Here is a 7,693-nt window from a genome sequence, read left to right on the forward strand (position 1 = left end):
TTGAGGGAACATAGGAGAGAAACTGTTCTTCATCCCCTTTGGTACCTTCCTGAGATTTCTGTATCCTTTTCATATGAATTTTTGCAGCCTTATTACTCACTAGCTATGAAGCACACACAGAAGTGAGCCTGACAGGCTATGTAATTTAAAACATTTAATTTATCTATTATATCATCTGCTGAGTGATAGCATAATTTGGGCAATTTTAAGTGTAGGTTAACCAGCCAGTAAGTGATTTAACTTCTAAAATACAGCATGTCTGAGATAGGGTTTGGCAGCTGGAATTTCCTCTGCAAAAAAAAGGAAAGATCTTTTTGAGAACCTCAGCCTAGAATGCTTCCTGAACACAACCAGTAGTATTTGTGGTACTTCAGTAAAGACTTTCTTTTCTCTGAGCCTTCAAACTATTGTTTCAACATGTTTGAAGTGGTTATGCTGCTGCATGTAGTGGGAAAATATTCTCCTATACCTAGAGTTTTGAGTCAGTCTTCTGCTTCCCTGATCCTGAGGTTTTAACAGATTCCAGAGAAGTTTTAGAGCAAGTCAAGGAATTCATTGAAGTTATGCTGGCTAAAAGATTTTCCCAAGACTTATTTTTGTCCTTTCCCTCTGTTTTGTCAGAGTAGAGAGAAGCAAGTGCTTAAAGCCAGATATAGATCAACTTCCATTTTCTGTAATGGCCCCATCACCATCACAGAAAAGTAATTTTCAACAACTATTTAAGACTGGTTTAAAGTTATCTTGCACTATTCTAGAAGTTGAAAATGGCTTAAGCAGGGACTTTGAATTATTTTTATTTCTGGGAGTGATCATTCTTGGCAATTAAACAGAACCTTGAGGTAGGATAGCTATATTAATCTTATTGTCTTGTGAATTCCAGTTTGTCTAGCTATGTCACATTTACTTTAATTCAAAACAGCCACTCCATCTCTAAGCTCTCAGTCCTGGTGCTCAAGGGAAATGTACAAAACACATTCAAAAGATGAGTCTGGAACTAAAATTCATAACTCTGCTGGGCACTAAAAACCATGGACTCAACAGAGACACTGGTTTTATGGCACATTATAATTTTTGCCACCCCAGGATAACCTTTCCATGCTGTAGAGACAATAAATTACCTGTCTCTCTCTTTCTGTGTCCCGTAGGAGCAAACAAATGTATTGTCTTTCCCTTTCTAACATTTATACCAACGCCATACCAACCAACTGCATATATACCAACTATGTTTTCTTTTAGTTAATTTAATTGGTAAGTATGATTAAGTTAAACTCGGAGTAATTGTTCTCAACTTTTACTGAGTTTGGAAGATTGCTAATTCTGTTTTAGACTGGAAGAGAGTCTTGCATGCCTGAAAGCTTGTCATTTTTTCCCGAAATGTTTCATTTAGTTTAATAGAAGATATTAACTGTTCTTATGAACTGTTCCTATTTATATTGTTAGAACATATGGCGACAGTAGTACTACTTAATTCACACTAACGTGCTGAAGTAATTCCTCCCTTTCAATTCCAGAAGTTTTATAGTAGTTCAGTGTTTTAATAAACAGTTTTGCCAGTCCAAACTCCTAGGTGGCTATGCTTTTGTAATTTTACTATTTTCTATTTATTATTCATGCATGATTGTATATGTGTTTTGTAAAGCATTTTGAGATCAACCCAGCTGTAAAGTGGCATGAAATTGTCCTGTTGTTTCTTATTTACCAACAGAAATGGTAACAACTAAAGAGACAGTGTACTCTATTATAAATGTCTGATTTTTCAAGATTAAACTCAATCTACAGAAGTTGCCCATTTCTTGGTTCTCAGTGGTGATCTAAAGCCTTTGATGTCCTCTGAAAATCTGGTGACATCCCTAAAAGCTGTATTGGTAATTGAACTCTACTCAGTTTCTAGTACAATCTTTAGAGTTTTGGTAGGAGCTAGAAAATACTGACAGTTTCTAAGATAATTCTTTTAAAAGTGTTTGCCAGTACCAATACATTTTAAAACAAAAAATATTGCTCAGAAAAAATAAAGTAAGTAAGTTTATATTTTTACATAATGTTCACTTCAGTTATTCTTCAGTTAAGAAAACAAAATCAACAGAATATAGTGTTCCTGTGGGTCTGAAACATCACAGGAGATGCTTCTGAATACACCCTCATGGTTTGATGCTTATTCTTAGCTGGGAGAAATAACACCATAAATTCAGATCTTGGCCCTGTTTCTGTTGTTATAAAACTTCAGTAAAATAAATGAAAGAAAACAAAGAAGTTGCAGTATCTGGACTTCTGGCATTATGACATGCCATCTGAGTAGAGAACATGAATAGCCTGCAGCATAGATCAACTTTAACTGTGATCTTGTCATGTTTCATAAACCTGAACAAAACTGGGCTTGGTCAGCATATGATACAAAACCTGTAAGGAAACTCTTCATAATATAAAATGTGGTGCTTGTAATTCAGCTGTTTTGCTGTGTTTCCTCAAAAACTAAACACTTTATCAGTGCACAGTTAGAGATGATTATTTTTATCCTGTGGAAGGTGATAAAAAAAGGAAGCCAGTTCTTCTTCTTAAAAAAAAAAAAAAAAAAAAAAAAAAAAACTCACTCTTTCATCTATTTTTTCTCTTTTTTGTTATTTTATAAAACAGCAGACATTTCTAATGAAAAGTAGAGTTTACTGTTGCTTCATATGTAATTCTTTTCTCAACATTTAAAAAAATATTACTGATGGTAATCACTGAGCTTTATTGTTAAGCATATTTAGCTTAAAACACCTTGAAAATTTTAGATTTGTATCTATCTATTCTTTTCTGTAGGATGATAAGGACTAATATAATAATTTTTGATATACATGTGCCTATGTAGCAAAATTATGCTTCAGAAAAATAAGTGTGCATTGTATAATAACATCAGGAAGCTACTAATTTGTTGTGGAATTTATCATTCATATTTAGAATTTAAATTAACATTTCTGATGCACCAAAACAATGCTCTCAAGACTAGTAACTGTTAAACATGCTATTCATCTGCTGCTGACCTTGTAGAAAAGATTCAGAGTTCATTGAGAATACTCTTTGTCATGATAGGCACTCAATGATAGAAATACTACTGCCATAGCATTACTTCTAGTTAGTCTAATGAGTAAAGAGCTGTTAAAAATCTAGTCTCAGATGTTCTACACTTTCGATTGTTACAGAAACTATATATATGTTTGACTACATGATAGTATCTCCTACTCCTAACCTGAAACCAAAATAATGATAAAGGTTTATATATATTCTTTTGTTTTGTACTTAGATAAATTTAATAGAACCAATGTGTGGTTTGTACTTCACTGTGGGATAATCTCAGTTGCATTAAAAAAAAAGAACAAAACCCAATAACAATATTATGTTTTATGGTAGTTATTCACTGCCTAGATAGAAGTGGCTACCATAATACTGTGCATTTAAATGATATTTTAATTTTGTCATAGATTATTAAAAATCAGCCTAGTATCTTACTGTATATGTGTAGTTTAGAAAATTCTCTGGGGAATTTCACTTGCACAATACCACTGTATTTGTCACACCAAGAGGAAAAACTTAAATCCCTCTTCTCCCTCCCTCTTCTCCCTTTAATAAAATCATGAACCTTCTTTCTTCATAGGTTGGGTGAAATCCCGTGTTCTGAAATTAAGTTGCTTTCCAGCACATTTAAGTAAAATCTGATCTTTACTGTTGAAAATTTCTCAAAATTCATTACTGAAGAAACAGAAGTTTAGAACAGGTTGAAGCACTGCCCTTGCACTTATGTAACATTAGTCATGGATGTCAGCAGTTACCAACCCGTGAGAACCCACTTTAGGATTTATCATATTTACTATGAAAGCTAAATAAAGGCAGATACTGAAGAAGATCCAAGTTGTATGAGATCATACTTTATGTGAATTTGTTGTAATAGGCATGAATCGTGACTAATTTCAGGCCTTTAATTGCCTTTTTCCTAACCTTTAAAATACCTTTCACCCTCTATTGGCACTCTTGAATTCAATCTCAATTTACACCTTAATTTGGATTTTTTTAATGTTGGATTTTGCAGACTTTTAGCAATTTTTTTAGTGTAGTGTGTTGTGTGTGATTAACTCATGTTTGTGGTGTTCATAGCAGCATGATTAGAGTAGAAATGTCATCCTTTGGCAACCTATTGATACCCGTGGAAGCATTAGTGGGATTAGAATCTTTGCATCCACAGTCTAGAACATTGCCATTGCAAGTAAGAAACTCGCCATTTGTTGGTACTACCAGGCTTTAATCATTGATGTGGCTTAATAGATGGAAAGCAGGCACTTCTGGTGGCTTTTGTATTTTCCAGTTTTAGGGGAGTGGAACTACTAATTTTATTTACTAAATAAAATGTACTAATTGTAATTGTAAAAAGTTTTTTTTCTCCAGTTTGTCAGCCAACTGTTTTTCTAAGTGTCATCTTGAAGTCACATACAACTAATTTTATATTGCTGGTTGAAGCTTCCTAATGTGTATATACATAGCAGAAGCTTTCTATGATTATTACTTTTTATAGCATTTCCCATTTAATCCCCAAGCATTTTGTTTTCCTGTTCTAGTAACAGTTAGGATAAGCCACCAGTATATAAGAAATGCCTCTCAGCCGCGTTTGCATTGTATTATCTGTAGATCGGAATATCATTTTTGGGGAAATTCATTGGTAGTCAAAAAAATTAATCTGCAGAGTGGCTCCATTCAGGTCAGGTCAAATTTGCCAAATCCATTAGCTTAAAAAAATGAACAAGTTCTGCAAATCTGTACTTCAATACTATTAAAATAGTTTGGTTTGAAAAGTAATAAAGTGAATGTCAAGGTAAATAATATTGCTGAGAGAAGAGAGGATTATCTCCAAATCCCTTTTCACCAACCTTGTAGTGGAGGCAGTCCCTTACTCAAAACTGTGGTGTTCTATTCTTCCCTCTCTCTTCAGGGAGCTGAACCTAAGTTTTTCTTTACCTAAAACAACGTCTTTATGATCTAGGGCATCCTAGGTAGTCTCATAATGATCTCTTGTTTTGGAAATGTTTGATTTTGCATGAATTACTTAGGGTGGGCCCACATTATCAATTTTGTATTTTTTTGTTACTTCTCTCTGTGGCTCTGATTCCTCTGTAGGCTTCATATCCTTTGGCTTGCTTTAAATATGGGACAACTATATTGCTCCTAGCTGGCTGTGGTTGACTAGAGAATTCCTTTCAATGTTTATTCTCTAAAGACAGTGGGAATAGGACTCTTGCCCACCTAGATGGTTTGCAACGTAAATATTTCAATGAGCTAGACAAAGAGATCGGAATGACTCTAGCCTGCATTAGAATTGTTAGTAGAAGACCTTGGTTGAAATCCATTCTGAATCATGTTTAGGATAGACTGAGCTGTAATGTCATTTTCTGACTTAATTACTGTATAAGTAAGTAGTCCATGCAGAGTAGAATTGTATCAGCAGAAGAAGGAGCAAGCCAAGTAACCTTTAGCCTCATGCATTGTCCTGGATAGTACTTGATGGGATTCAAATCTCCTTACATGTAGGAGCTGAAACTTAGTCTTCCATAATCTTTGTGATTTCCCTTCCTTTGATTACTGGGCTTCATTTCATAGGGCTGTGATCTGATTGCTTAGCTAGACAACAAAGATAAATTGCAGTTCCCACCACCTTGATCCTTAATGTTCCAGAAAGCCAAGTGGAAGACCAATAGTGTCTCTATTAAGTATGTTGCTATGATTTGGAGAGGAACTTTAAAAATCTAGATTGCATACGTTTGACTAAAAAACACCTCTGTGAGGCTTTATATATGCTTCAGGTAGCAATCAGAATCCAGAAGCACTCTAGGATAATTAGCAGGGATTCCATAAGGATATGCTTTATTAGGCTTTTTTGGTAGTACCTGTATGGTAGGATCTCTTTCAAGATTTGGTTTTGTATCTTCAACTGTGCAGATATGTTGAGAATATTTTTTCAGTCTGGCAGTATTTATTGAAGATGGTAGCTTATGTTATTATGGACTGCAAGATGTGAGATAAAATTTATTTTCTGTTGCACCTTAGGTTGTACCTAATATTAAAAATGACACTGCCCAGGGTGGGGGTAGAATTCAGTCACTGGCAGCTTTTCATTAGTTCTGGGTCTTCAAGAAGGATGCAATTGAAAGCTAAAGTAAAGATAGAAATATGTCTTCAAAGTTTGGATTGATACAATAGTTTACTTTTACATATTTGCTCCCACTGATAGGTTTATATCTAACTTATTTTAAAAGGCTGTTTTAATGATGATATAATTACTGTAAATATGACAAACATGTAAATAAACATGCAACCCTGTATACCATGCATTTTTAAGTTAATACTTCAATTCTGTTAGTATACAGATATTAACAGATATATAAAAGAATGAGAAAATAGATGGAAAAGTTAGTTGGATTTCTACCACTGCTTGCACCTAATAACACAGCTACTTAAAAGATGCTCTTGTTTCAGCACAGAACTTTTAAGACATGCAAGGAAAGAGGAATGATGGAGTCGGTGCAGACTTGGAAAAACTTCTTTTGCAGAAAGCTTTTTGGCTAAATCAGACAAAATTTCTTGTAGTTTCACTCAGGATAATTTTGTTACTTGCTGCTGTCTTATTTTTAAAGCCAGAATCTAGTACCTAAGACTTAGCATGTGCAGAATACATTTTAGCCAGGTATGAATATTTCCTAATTAAGTTGTCTATATTATTTCTCAAATGTGGCATCTTGACTTTGTCATTTCTGTTATTCATCTTTCTAGGCAATATATGTTTATATCATAGGATTCTCTTTTTAACTGGATTGTTAATAAAATATTACAGGAAGATTTAAAACAAGCATTTAGATATTTAAATTAATGGTAGTTATTAAAACTATTAGACATTAAAATAGCAACCTTCCATTTTGATATCAAACACTGAAATTTTTAAGAGAATGACATTTGATCTTCGGGTTTATTGTACACCTTCAGATTAGCTAAACAATGAATAAATTCTATTGCAGCTTAGGTAATAAATCAAGAGTGGAAACAGGAAATAGTTATATAACTAAAGCTACAAAATAGTGTTTTATTTTGAAGGTTGTATTGAATAAAATCAGGTAACATAATACTACTTTGCTTTCAGATGCTGTCAAACAGCATAATGCTCAGAGCTTCCAAGAATAACCTGTTTTGTTTTGCTTTTTCATATTTTAATATTGCTATTAAATAAAACATTATAGAATTTTGTTTTTTAACCAAAGAAGGGGAAAATAAAATATAACTACCTCTGGATAAATTCTTATGGTGATGAACAACAACAAAAGAAGACGCTTACACTTTTGTCCCTTGTGGATTTCTTTTTCATATTTCAGAGCAATGAACATACGGCTGTTACTATCGGCACTGGTGTATTTGCAGCAATGCCTATCAACATCCACCAGAGAGCAGGGCAGCTCCAAAACCCACATCTTTTATGCTGTGGAAATTGATGGAGACAGCAACACAGCCAGCTTCTTGGCCAAACAACATGGAATGCAGTTCATTTCAAAGGTCAGCGCATATTTAAACTTGCTTCATTACTCCCACCTTTATGCTTGAGATTTTCATTTTTTTAAAATCAGTTTACCTAGAGGTTCCTTTAGAGACAGAAAAATGAAAGTGCTGAATCCTATTTTCATTT

At 33.9% G+C, this 7,693-nt stretch overlaps 1 long non-coding RNA gene across 1 annotated transcript in view; it reads left to right on the forward strand.

Annotated features, from left to right (window-relative positions):
- The window catches only part of LOC112996544 (uncharacterized), a 42,024-nt gene extending 34,553 nt beyond the window's left edge, over positions 1 to 7,471 (forward strand). The window contains exon 3 of the long non-coding RNA XR_003262478.2: positions 7,386 to 7,471. This is a non-coding gene — a long non-coding RNA (uncharacterized LOC112996544). The remainder of the gene's footprint in view (positions 1 to 7,385) is intronic.
- Positions 7,472 to 7,693: the final 222 nt, after the last annotated feature.

The sequence above is a fragment of the Dromaius novaehollandiae genome, chromosome 3, assembly GCF_036370855.1.
Source record: "Dromaius novaehollandiae isolate bDroNov1 chromosome 3, bDroNov1.hap1, whole genome shotgun sequence".
Classification (NCBI taxonomy): Eukaryota; Metazoa; Chordata; class Aves; order Casuariiformes; family Dromaiidae; genus Dromaius; species Dromaius novaehollandiae.